Consider the following 12,587-nt stretch of genomic DNA (forward strand, 5'->3'; position numbering starts at 1 on the left):
TCCGTTGCAGCCAGTGGAATGGCCTGAAGGGCCTTGGCAAAAGTTGGGAATGGACATCGTCGGTCCGTTAGATGTGTCGTACCCCCGATTTCTTGTTACACTAGTCGATTACTACTCTAAGTGGCCTGAGGTTCTGGGCACAAATTCCATTTCAACTGAGGATGTCATTAAGTTGTTGGACTGGTCTTTCAGTCGGGAAGGGCTCCCTGAGGTTTTAGTGACGGATAATGGACCCCAGTTTGTCTCCAAACAAATGCAAGAGTATCTAAAGGAAAAAGGTATCCGCCACGTGTTCTCGTCGAATTATTACCCTCAGGCTAACGGCCAGATTGAACGGTTTAACAGAGTTCTCAAAGAACATTTACAGGTAGCCAGACTTGAAGGCAAGGATGCTTCGAAGAGCATTACACAATTTCTTGGGTCGTATCGGGTCACACTACATTCAGTGACAGGTCTTTCTCCAGCTTGTTTGCTGCATGGACGTCAGCCTCGTTCCAAAGTGGATATTAGCAACTTCAGGATACGTAAAAGAGCAGCAGAATCGGACAATTTCCTGCCTCATGTTCGGAATCAGGTCTTCACGAAGCAGCATAAAGCTAAACAGTACTTTGACAGAAGGAAAGGTGCGCAGCAGACCCGCATAAAGGTGGGAGATGTCGTGAAAGTAAAATTCCGTAAGCAAGGATTTCTGAAGTATGGTAAGCCGTTGACAGTGCAAGCTCAGGTTGCACCTTTCACCTTTAAGCTCAGTGATGGAAAGATCTGGAACGCTTCAAAACTCACAGTCGTTCCGAAGGGAATCGAGGTTGGCTCAGCACCGTATTCCTTTGACAATGTTGAACTCTCGTCGAGGCATAAAGAGTTTTTGTACTCTTTGTCTAACTTGGACATTTGTGACAGTCAGTCCCCTAGTCTACAGTTGTCAGAAGGGACAAGCCCCAGTGTTCAGACAGACCCTGATCTGTCGGAGGTCTCTACCAGTGCAAGGTCTGAATCCATTGTCCCTCGGGAACCATTAGAATGTCAGGAAGGAAATAGTGAACAAACAGATCCAAATAGCCATGTAGACAACACAAGGGAAAATGAGGGGGTTTCTGGATCGTCAAATAATGCAAGTTCAACGTCTACGCGTCCGCGCCGTAAGACTAAGCAGCCTCAGTGGCTTCGCGAATATGTGCAGTAAGGGGTATACGTACGGTTCATGCTTTGCGTCATGTTGAACGTGTCATGTCTGTGTTGAATCGTATATCATCATTGAAAGTGTTTTGGACGGGTTTTTTTTGGGGACTTATAGAACTGTCGTGAGCGACTGATAGCCTGTTGTGTGAGTCAAGTGAAAGGAAGATGCACACATTCTTCAAAGCACGGGAGAATGATGTGGAGTGTGCATTTAAGATGATGTATGTATTTCGCAGAGTGTGCGAACTTCTTTTGCACGGGAAGATGATGTGGTGTAGTGGCGCCCTCTAGTGGAGCGCCCGCTCACTGTGTGCGCTTGGTTGTATTAATTGTAACTAGATGTCGTTGCTGTGGACGCACGTGACGGGTCACGTGCGTATGCGTCTCGGTGTCGTCTTGTCGAACAATAAACGTTCTCTTTGGGTTTGGTCTTGGTACGAGCAGGCCGCACTCTTTCTTCTTGGGCTTGTGCGTGGGCCCGGCGCGCTGAGCCTTCGCTCCCGTCGCCGCCGAGGCCGCTCGCCGTCGCCCACGACACAACAGTCCACACCGGTGGCAAAGGCACGCAAGTACTGTTGTGTTACGGTGAGTAGGCGGTGGCTCTCGAGGCGCCGAAACTCGTCCATCATGTTCTTGTCGATGTTGTCTCTGTGGTAGAATCGGTAGTCTCCGTCAGCGTTGGTGAGGTAAAGGTTGTTGACATTGGTGCACCGGCTGAGAGCAATGTACACGCCCTCATCTTCGCGGCTTTGTCTTCTCCTTCTTCTTCTTCGGCGGTTCCTCTACGGGAAGATGACGACGGTGGTTGAACGCGAACCTATCTTGTGATGGATTCTTTGGTTGGCCAATCCCTGGGGGCATCCTGCCACAATCAGCATCAGAGGCGCTGCGGACGGGGCTGGTTGAGCTGCAAGGCGCGTGGCGCTTCCCCGCCACAGCTTTCCTACGGAAATTAAACATCGTCCTCTAAAGTTTTCAGTTCGTCGTTTCCGTTGACGTTCAGCTTCGCGTGCCTTCGTTGTATCAGTAGCTTCTTGACGTAGTTTGAATGTTGACGTAGTTTGAATGAGTCAAGGACATAAGGCGCGTTCGTAGCACTTGCTCCTGTCTCGTATTTGTAGCGTGTGGAAAGAGCACCGCGTACCTCTCGTTGCGGCCAGAGAGTCGTGGCATCGAAACCGGGCGCCGCTATTTCTTTTTTATATAGTGTAGTACCGCGCAGCTGTGAGTGTAAGGAGGAGATTTGCGCATGCGCACTGTGAATGCAGACGCCGAGGCGGGACATTGCCAGACCGTAAGACGCTTTCGCATCTAAAATGAACGCGAAGACCAACGGCTGTATTTTAGTCCCTATTTTAGTCTCTTTTGTCAAAGAGTGTAGATGAGACGTTCTATCACGAACCACTGGGAAACGATTGCCCCGGTGTTTTAATACCGTGAACACATGATAATACGACGACGACGACATGAGACGCATGACACGCCTACAACCCGAGTACCTAAGGTGCTTCATTCCTAACATGAAGGAGGACTGGCCGTTACCAACGGGTGCCATACCACAACGGGGGGTAGTTGCCTGAATACCTTAGCGCTCTGTGTAAAGCCTTGAACAGTCGGATGTACTTTTGATGTTATAAGCCGGTCGGATTTATCCCCCGGACATGCAGTATTTTAATGTACACGCTTGCTCATGTAAAAATGTACCCTACACTTTATCCAGGCGAACACACTTTTTTTGTTTTTTTTGCACGTGTACAACTCCTTTGTGATTTATTCCATGTCCTCGTAAATTTACATAGTGAGCTCGGGTCAAAGAGATCACAGAATATATTTTCCTCAATAGTATTTCCATGTACCTAGGTGAACGAGCATACGGTGGCATATGGTCCGTGAAATGCCCTTTCAAAGTCTTGCCCGTAATGCAGATTGGTCGGCAAGTGGCACGTGCGAATTGAAAATTAGTATATTTTATTCAATTTTTCATAGTTGTTGCGCGCGCGTGCATTCCGGAGGGCAGCAGCAGCGAAGTGACTCTCGTCACTGAGGCCCTGCATGAAAGGCTTGCCCTTTATTTCATTTTCTTATGGGATATTCTTTACACGTGCCAGGAAAACCGCGAATAAATAATTCCGTTCTCAAAAACCCCGTTTCAAACGACAAGAACACTGTTGGGACGAGTGCATGGAAGGTCAGGGTCGACACAGTCAAATAAAAGCCGCCTAGCACATACCTCGGCATCATCGCCTCCGAACTGCGGCAACAACGATGGCATCACTTGAATTTCAACTTGTAGCCATTGCTGCCGTTGTTTTTCCCTCAGCGCTTCTGGGGCATGCTGCACTTCTCGGCAACAACCCCGCCCTTGGCGCGTTCCAGAATGAAGGGAATGTAAGTTTTACGTTGACGGGATCCGGCTGGGGGGGTTTCTTATTGGCTATGACAAGCAGTATTGTCTTTGACTACAGATCCGCAGTATTTAATGTCGATGTTTAAAATCCCAACTTCTACTTATTCGGCCGCAGGTAAGAACGCACTGATATTTTTGCCAATTTATTTTAGGATAGTAATCAAGACCTTAGCTAAGATATCGTATTTCAGTGTGTTAGTGGTACAAAGTGTCAAGTTTCTTGAAATTTTTTGCACGCTTTGAATTGACATAAAGTATGGTTTCCCACGGAGATACTGAACGGAGACTGCGTTACCGGTACATCATATTTGCGTCTGCTTCCTTCCCTTTCCTCCTCTAGTTATTTGCTTCAATCTTTGCCCTTCATGCTTCGGCGTTATTGGTGCATTTTAAGGTCGACATCACTTAGCCGTTACAGAAATTACGCGTTCGTCAGACGCAGTAGCCCTTTCTCACCAACCCATCTGCTATTACAATTACGAGCTGGCGGGCGGCATCTCTTGTCAGTGCTGCTTTAGAATCAGCTGTCGCCATGAAGGGGATGCACTTGTCTGTCTCACCTACGTCCAGTGTACCGCTTTTTCACTGTATGTGCCGTCACAGTATCAATAATGCACGCATAAATCCCCCCTGTAGCTCAGCCGTAATGGCGTCGGTATGATGTGAGTGCCCGCATTGCCACTGGGAAGTCTGTGTTCCATTCCCACCGTCAGAAAAACGTACAAAACTTTCTCCGTAGCCGTTAATTTTTGGTTGCAGGAAGCACTATGAAAATTTGGACATCCATTAGAGCATTTATGACGTGGTTCCCGTATGTGCAGTCTGCCTTTTTTACAGCTCGCTGTAGTCGTCGAAAAAAAACGCAATTCTTTACTGTGGGTATTTTGTGCCTTTGAAGTGAGAGATGGTTAAAATCAGGCACGATTCGAGACCGTAAATTCTCTTTGGCGTTTGCAGTAAATATTTTTTGAAAAGTGAATTCACTTGCCTAACCCTCGCAACGTTTTATTATGAGGTACTAGTACCGCCGAAGAGTGTGTGGCCAGTGACTGTCAAACTGGGTATAGGAGTTCACCGATGTGGTGTCAATATCATGTAAAACCACGTAGCCATACCTTCTTTGACTCTAATTCAGGAGCTTTCGTGACTGTTTTTCATATCCTAAGCAAGTCAGGATACGTATGCCGGACCACAATCAGCAAGCGTTCTTTTTTGAAATGTTGAAGCCATTGCGATAAAAGCAGGCTGTTACAGTATTAACCATACGGGTTATCTTAGAAAATTTTACATAAGTCGTCTTAGTCATATGTCTCCCTCAAAACACCACAACAACCGAAAAATTGTCCGATCGAACAAAAAATGTCGGTCAACGTAAAGCGAAGCTTTACAATTGTGCTTGTAGGGTCGTAATGTGACGCGCATCAACCATCACTTTGACCTTCGTGGTTTGCTCGGAGAACGTGCTCTCGATGTCCGGTACGTTGGTAGACGCCACCAGCTCCAAGCGCAGATAACGTTAGACATGCATGGACGAGAGATTTCACGCCATCAGTCGCGTTCTAAGCCCTCATCCGCGCTGCGCGACGGGCAGTGTTATCTGTTGTAAAATAAAAGCCAGTGCCGCCACCTGTGAGAAAGCAGCAGCACCACCATCAGTCGCAGCCAGCAGCCACGCGAAAAACTAAGAGGACCTAGAAAAAAGGTTTGCTTTAAAAATATTGACGTCGGTGATGATTGCTCAGAAGAGTCTAACGAGAAACTGAAGCTACTTCCTGAGGCGACAAGGCAGCTACTCTGTGTCTCGCAAGAAGGCAGGCACACAGTTGAGAGGCAGGCAACCCCACAACCACCCCTTTCTCCACAGCTGACATCTCTGCCGCCTGGTCGTAGCGGGCATTACTATCGGCTTGCGAAGCTTTCTCCGTGATAGATGATGGCTGGCAGACAACAGACAAGGTTGACGTTTTTACCATGGCTAGGTTGGCCAATATTCAGGGTGATCTAAGTTTTGTCGCACAGGCTTTTTTTTTTTAATAAGGCGCTTAGATTTACGTACAGACCACCTCAACGGTCAGGTTATGCGCGCAGGGAGGCACATAATTAGGAGGTATTGATTTCGGGTGGCTTAATTAACTAAAATTGCTAATTCAACTTTTTAGTGGCTACATTAACCAGGCATGTTTATATTGTAGTTAGACGCAATCGCGTTTCTACGCCGTTTCATTTTGCAGACTTGTCCTAGCGCATGCGTACTCTGAGATATCAAACAGCGAAGTTTAATTTCCCTTGGCATGATTAAGCATGCAAGATGATGATGATGATGGTTGGAGTTTTTTGGCGCAAGGCCACCTGGGGCAAAGAGCGCCAAACAAAAGTATCTAAAATAAAATAGTGGCTACTAAAGCCAAAACAACAAGAAAATCAATTAACGGCAATGGTGATGGCTGGTGTATAGGGCCAGAGTTGATTATGCGTGATAGGAAATGAGGTTTAAAAAATTCACATCTGACAAGTACTCAAACACACGTTTAACGGAAAACATGGCATCGTCAACCAGAAACAGAGATGGATGTAGGGGGATATGTTGTCTGTAGAGTTCTCTGAAGTGTTTGTGTCGTGTTGTGTGAAGTGCCTTGCATATTATTAGTATGTGTACTACGTATAGGGCCTCTCCGCACCTGCTGCACTGGGGCCTAGGAGATCCCGTCAGCAGATACGAGTGAGTTGCATGCGTGTGCCCTATCCGTAGCCTACCCAAAGCAACTTCCGTGTGTCTGTTGTGTGAGTCAGATGTGTACCGTCCCAAGTGTGGCTTTATTACATGTAGTTTGTTGTCTGTCTGTTCGTCCCAGTGTGTTTGCCATGTTCTGCGCAGGTGTTGTCTTATGTGTGGTTTGAGGTCTGTGTAGGGTATCGTTGTAATGTCTACAGTGCTCCTGAGTGCAGCAGCAGTGGCCCTCTCGTCTGCCAACTCATTCCCAGCGATCCCTGCGTGTCCTGGGACCCAGCAGAGGACCAGCTCATGCTTTTGTGCATACACGGACATGCTAGTGTTGAATAGAAGATTAACTATGTGGTTTTTGGGGGGCTTGTGCGATGACAGTGCGCGAACAACACTCAAAGAATCTGTATAAATGATGAAAATAGGAATTTGAGTTTCAAGAATGTGTCGTACAATCAGTAAAATTCCATACGCTTCTGCTGAAAAAATTGTTGTGTGCACGCTCATGGTTCTGGCTGCATTGAAATTTGAACCATGAGCAGCGCACGATACCATAGTGGAGGTTTTAGAAGCGTCACTATAAAATTCTGCACATGTGTATTTAAACTGCAAAGACAGAAAGTGCTGCAGTATTGCAGCTCGTGGTACATGATTTTTGTCAAGGCTCATAAAAGAAAGGTCGCACGACACAGGGCGAACTTGCCAAGGCGGTAACTGTTAGCAAAGGATGACCTGTACACATCTGAAAACGAAGCGCTCAGATCCGAGGCTCGCTGTCTCACTCTAAATGAAAAGGGCAGAGGAACGGATGGGCGATTTACAAAAAGCACAGATGTGGATGTGTAGTTAAAGACAGGATAAAAAGGATGATTATTGAGTGATGAAATTTTAAAAGCATAAAGGAAGTCCATATACGTTCGTTGGTTCTCAAGGCTCCACTTATCACACTCGACATACAGACTCTCCACAGGGCTAGTGCGAAAAGCACCCGAGGCGAGACGAAGCCCCAAGTGTAGCACTGGGTCAAGCATCCGTAACGCCGTTTTGCTCGCCGACCCATACACCACACTGCCATATTCCAAACGCGACCCAACCAAAGCAGTATACAAGCGCAGCAGGAGTTCTTTATCGGAACCATAGGATTGGTGGGAGAGAACCTTAAGGATATTCATTGTTTTAAGACATTTTTGTTTTAGTTGTTTCATATGAGGGATAAAGGAAAGTTTTTCATCAAGAATTATACCGAGGAACTTGTGTTCTTTTTTGACCGGAATCGAGACACCATTCAGTTTGATGTCTGGATCTGGCCTGATCCCACGCCTTTTGGAAAACACAACACAAGTGCTCTTGACTGGGTTCAGCTTAAAACCGTTCTGATCTGCCCAGCCTGCTAGATTGTTTACACCAAGCTGGACTTGGCGTTCGCAGATTGACATATTGCATGATTTAAAAGATATTTGCACATCATCTACATATATTGTACAGAAAATGGTTCGTGGCAACGCCTTTCGAAGTGAGTTCATCTTGACAATGAACAATGTGCAGGTCAAAACGCCGCCTTGAGGCACGCCGTTTTCCTGCAGGAAAACATTTGAAAGGGCAGTGCCAACTCTCACACGAAAGGTTCGCTCCGCCAGGTAGCTATGAAGTGTATTAAACATATTTCCGGAGACACCGAAGGCTTTTAGGTGGCAAAGTATCCCGTATCGCCAAGCGGTATCGTAGGCTTTCTCAAGATCAAAAAACACCGTAGCACAAAACTGCTTATGGACAAACGCATCCTTGATATACGACTCAAGGGCGACGAGTTGGTCGTTTGTGGATCGCCCCACCCTGAAGCCGGCCTGGCAGCTCTCGAGAAGACCATTGAACTCTAAGAAGTACACAAGTCTCCTGTTGATCATCTTCTCGAGAAGCTTGCCCAGGCAGCTTGTGAGGGCGATGGGTCGATAACTGGCGGGAGAAGAAGGGTCCTTACCCTCCTTCAGGAACGCCACTACAATAGCCTCCCTCCAAGATTTTGGGATGTGCCCCGAAAGCCATATGTTGTTGTATAGGTGTAGGAGTGTTTCAGAGTGTCCGGGTGTAGGTTTTGTATCATGGTGTATGTAATCTTATCTGCGCCGGGAGCTGAAGGTTTACACGTGCTCAGTGCAGCCCTCAACTCATTGAGTGTAAATTCAGAATTGTAACCACATTTTGACCTGTTATTGCAATGTAGGGACTTCTTTTCACAGGTATTTTTATTTTTCAGGAAAGTGTTTGTGTAGTGTGCAGAGCTGGAAACGTGTTGGAAGTGTTGTGCAAGAGTGTTAGCCTGGTCTTCGAGTGTGTCCCCTGTTGTACTGACCAGGGGCAGGCTATGTGTATGTTGTCCTTTAAGTTTGCGTATTCTTGTCCATACCTTATGTGCATCTGTGTATGAGTTAATGGATGTAAGGAAGGTGCGCCAACTCTCTCGTTTTGCCTCACGGCGCACAGGTTTTCCGAACGCCTTGGCCCGTTTGAACAAAATGAGGTTACCCGACGTGGAGTACCGACGAAGGATACCCCACGCCTTGTTCTGGGCCTCTCGCGCCCGCCTACAGTCCTCATTCCACCACGGCCTCCGCTGGTTGCGCGGGGCTCCAGAGGCGTGGGGAATGGACTTTTCGGCGGCGTCGAGGATGTGCGCCGTGAGGAGTTGGGTAGCTTCTTCAACGTGTAGGTGTCCTATGGATGAGTGGTGTAGTTTGGATGTCTGTGTAAATGTATTCCAGTTAGCTCGTGCTTCATTGAACCTATTATGGGAAGATGGACTGCTTGGGCCTTTACCTATGTATGTGAGTGAGGTGGGGAAGTGGTCACTGCCATATGGGTCAGTTCCCACTCCCCACTCGACAACAGGAAAGAGAACTGCGGAGCCAATAGCCAAGTCAAGACATGAGTATGTGTTGTGACCTATGTTATGGTATGTAGGCTGTTTATTGTTGAAAAGGCATGCTCCAGAAGATGTAAGGAATTTTTCTATCAGGCGACCTCGGGCATCCGTTCTGGAAGAGCCCCAAAGAGAGTTGTGAGCATTAAGGTCGCCTGTAAGGATGTATGGTTCGGGCAGCTGGTCAACCAGCGCCTCGAAGTCGGAGCTCGTAAGTGAAACATCAGGAGGAATGTATATGGAGCATACCGTTATCAACCTATTAAATATTATTAAGCGTATTGCTACAGCCTCAAGGATAGTGTTCAAGGTGACAGGGTGGCATGCTAAGGATTTCCGGACGATTATGGCCACACCGCCAGAAGAGTGTGTGCAGCCATCCCTGTCTTTCCTGTATACCCGGTAACTATTCAAGAAATTTTTGTGTTTAGAATTAAAATGTGTTTCCTGAACACACATTACACTTGGCTGATTGGTATGCAGAATCTCATACACGTCGTCAAGATTATTCAGAAGGCCTCTGTAGTTCCATTGAACAATATTTTCTCTTCCCTTAATTTAGTGTGAGAGCTACTGGAGTGTGTATGTTTATGTGTCGTCTTTCGGGGGTGTGACTCTTGGATTGGGCTTTTTGGGCGGCTATCTGAAGGCTTGGCCGTCGGAGGCCGCTCCTTGCGCTGCGTTGCAGGCAAGAACGGCACGACGTCCATCTCGTCGTCCGATGTCCTGGGTGTGCCCATCGAACCGGGCCCCCCGGACTTGGCCCCCCTTCGGGGGCCCTTCGTTTGAGCCGCCACCGCCGGTGGTGTCGGAGGCACCAGAAGTGGCACGGGCAGTGCGGTGGCGGTGGGAGCCGGTGCGGGGCTCGTGGTGTCCATGGCACACTCCAACGCACTGGACGATGGGGAGGCACGGACGGCAGCGGCACCGGTCCCGACGGAAGAGGTTCCCACCACAACCGCTGCTGCCTCAGCAAGCGGCGTGGTGGCGGGTTGGGCGGCCAGAGGCAACCCAGGGGGGGGGCGGGGGCGGGACCAAGTCCGACTCGCGGTACTGGGTCCCCGCCGAAACCAGACGCCGCTCCGCCCCCCGGCGAGCCGCGTCGGCGTACCTCCCCAGGGGGAAAGAGGCGAACCTCTTCCGCGCCTCTGGGAAGGTGATGTTTTCTGTCACTTTTAGATGGATTATTTTCTTTTCCACTTGGAATTTCTCACACTTCCTGGAGTAGGCCGCATGAGGGCCCCTGCAGTTTGCACATGTGAGGTTGTCAGAATTGCAATTGTCAGTGGGGTGGTCCTGCTCTGCACATTTCGCACAGGTTGTTTTGCCGCGGCAAGAGGTTGTGCTGTGCCCGAACCGCTGGCACTTAAAGCAGCGGCGCGGGTTCGGTATGTACGGTCGAATAGAGCATCGGATGTAGCCTGCATTTATATATTGCGGAAGTGTCGAACGGTCGAACGTCAGGATAATGTGTTTGGTTGGAATTATCTTATTGTCCCTGCGCATCGTGATGCGCCGCACAGCTGTGACGCCCTGGTCCTTTAAACCTTCAAGAAGGTCGGAATCTGTTTCTGTAAGCAGATCCGACTCTGAAATCACAACCTGGGAGCTGTTCAGGCTCCGGTGGGGCGTGATCTTGATGTCCAGATCATGGATGCGAGTTTGGGCAAGAAGTGTGCGGGATTGTTTTTCATTGTTGAGTTCGACAAGGATTTCTCCTGTCCTGAGCGTTTTGGCTTCATACTTTTCACCTAATGTGCTTTGCAGAAATTTCGAGACAAGGAATACCGACAGTGAAGCGACGGGTCTTGTTGGGTCAGCTGACTCGATCACAAGAAAACGAGAATAGTTATTCATGTTTGTTGAAAGGACAGTTGTTGACAGAGGTGGGAATGAAACTTCGGTGCGGCCCCTTTTCGGGGGCCGATCACATCTGGGGGGGGTTTAGAAAATGCCATATATCATAGTATAGAAGCAGGGAGACAGGGGTACTTTCTTCCACAACCTTACCCTGATAGCTGAGGAGGTCCCGGAGCTCCCTGCCTGGTAAACAGACAGGGAGCCCATCCGCCGGAGCTTGACCTGGGCTCCGACGGCCACCGTTAGAGGTTTCTACCCTTCACCTTAAAAACACATCACCACGGTTGGATCCAGCTTATGTTTGGGGGCTCGGGGTCCGCGGTATCGCCAGTACCGTCACCAAGATTGCTCAAGGTGCCCCGTGCGGGGAAGCATGCAAGACAGTGACGACTGGCGCAAAGCGTCTCCCTTCTGTGACGTGCCTACTTTGCAAGGTGATTAGTTCGACAACGGGGTGGAGGCATAGGCAAAAGTTATAAATGGCACCCATTCAGTCTTGGCTGGCGTTATCGCAATCTGCAGTACTCGGAACCGTCATCAAAACACAGAATAAAAGCAAGGAGCTATGGGCCGGTCCTGACAAATAGCATGCGTAAACATGCGAACGACAATTAAACTCCGCAGCTCGATATCTCGGAGTACGGACGGGCAAGAAATTTTCTGCCATATGAAACGCCGTAGAAACACGATTGCATCTACCTTTTCAAACAAAACATGCCTGGTTACTGTAGCCACTAAAAAGTTAATTACTTATGTTAGTTAATCAAGCCACCTACATCAATATTTACCTCCTAATTATGTGTATCCCCTGGGCGAACAAGCTCATTGTAGAGGTGGTCTTCACGAATATCTAAGCGTCTAATTTTAAAAAAACCTGTCAACTTGACTTTGATCACTCTATATAATGTTACTTATTCGCAGAACACCTCAAAAACCTTAAGTGTTCGGCAGGAGCAACTGGGGATACATCAGAAGTCTTTCCACTTTGCTCGTGGTGTTTCGCTTGTCTAATTTTCAACAAGACAGAGTTTCTGGAGGAGCTCCCCTAGGACACTTCCTGTGATAGCGAGCAAGCGAGATACTGTTATCTTTCTAACTTTGCTTTTTGACCTGACACTTTGTAAGACTTTCGGCTCAAAATTCAGAACCAACAGGTCAATTCTACAGAAAAGACTGGCTGTTGGCGAGGCGGTTGCCTCGCCGCTCATTAGCTGAAAGATTATAAATAAAGTTGCTGCTCTGAGAGAGCAACAGCCATGGGCTGCTATTTAGCCAAATTCATTGAACGTCTTCATAAACTATGTTTGTCTCTTTGTGCAATCTTTCTGCACTGCATTTTTTATAGGATTTTGTGCTTTAGAAGTAAAATGCCCGAATCGGAAGTTTTTGTGTTATTGCGATTCGGACTGCGCTTTCCATATTGATTTGCGCTGCTTTTGGAGGCCATACCCACACCCGTTGCCTTAGTAGAATGTAGATTATGAAGCTTAAACCAGACCCCT

This window comes from Haemaphysalis longicornis, unplaced genomic scaffold (assembly GCF_048455015.1).
Source record: "Haemaphysalis longicornis isolate Haplotype H1 unplaced genomic scaffold, Haemaphysalis longicornis Haplotype H1 scaffold_14, whole genome shotgun sequence".
In the NCBI taxonomy this organism is placed as follows: Eukaryota; Metazoa; Arthropoda; class Arachnida; order Ixodida; family Ixodidae; genus Haemaphysalis; species Haemaphysalis longicornis.